This window comes from Branchiostoma floridae, chromosome 14 (genome assembly GCF_000003815.2).
Source record: "Branchiostoma floridae strain S238N-H82 chromosome 14, Bfl_VNyyK, whole genome shotgun sequence".
NCBI lineage: Eukaryota > Metazoa > Chordata > Leptocardii > Amphioxiformes > Branchiostomatidae > Branchiostoma > Branchiostoma floridae.
Window position 1 is genome coordinate 8,095,580 of NC_049992.1, and position 1,279 is coordinate 8,096,858.

Genomic DNA, 1,279 nt, shown 5'->3' on the forward strand with positions numbered 1-1,279 from the left:
TTCAGAAAGATGAGACAACAGAGGAATTAAATTGATGAATGATGGCTGAAAGAATGCTCTTGATATGATTTGGTATGAATGACACAGATACAAAGTAAGAAACTCATTTTCTAAATGGCAATCCTTCTTTGATAGTACCATGATGTACACGTATACATGTACAGTACTGTATACTTGCCATGTCATGTTATCTTGGGGAGGGGCAGCTAGTACATAGGACTTTTTGTCCTATATACTGTAAATGCAGAAATTTTCGCGGTGGATTAATGTTCGCAGTGGATTAATGTTCGCGGTTTCCGCATTTTTCTATTATGATATTAGATTGCAGTCTATGGTGTTACCGCAAAGTTAAATCCACCGCGAAAAGTCCTTTTTCTCGCTACCGCGAAATTAAATCCCCGCGAACTTAAATACATTTACAGTACTTTGACTTGAGACTTTATCTAAAAAATCCATTCGTGACATGCCCTTTGGTAGCACCACTAATCTTCCTGGACTTCATGACTAAATGGAATAATAGCATAACACAATTTTTCCAGCACTTGACAAAACAAAACAAAGAACAAATTGACATGAAAGGCAACCAATAGCTATAGGACTATAGGCAGGAATGAATCTGTTCTGGATTGCAGTTTGACTTTCAATTGGGGAAAGTAATATCATGCTAGAATCCTTTATAATCTTATGGTTACATATACAATGTACTGCACAGTCATGCATTTCACAACAAAGTCATGTTTTTATTTTCAAAATAACAGTGGACAATTTTCCTCCAGAAAAGTTTTAAAATTCAAGTGAACACTTTAAAAACATCATCCCTCACACAGATTTTGGGACCAGTGACAAATCTTATGCAGAGATCATTACTGTTAGATGCAGGGCTGTAGCCAGCACCCGTCCTTCCGTCCTTTGACAGAATTTTGCAGCTAAGGACGGGGAAAAAAATTTGCCCCTTCCGTCCTCTGTGACAGACAAAAATCAATATGTAGGAGTAAAGATATGATAAAACTCCCTTGAGTAATTCTTCACCAAAACAGATTTTCAGAGGATCTAGATTTCAAAATCTGGACCCCCCCTAGCAATGTCTCTTTGGGTGCTCGATAGGATTCAAAATCGAGGGGACGGAAAATGATTTCAGGCTAGCTACAACCCTGGTTAGGTGCAACAAGCCCAGCTTTTCTACACGTCTTGTGATTTGAGCATGCATTAGAATAGCAGTGTAACTGTGCACTGTACTGCTTTTGCATTACAACAAAAAGGTACTGGGCGGTTGACCCTT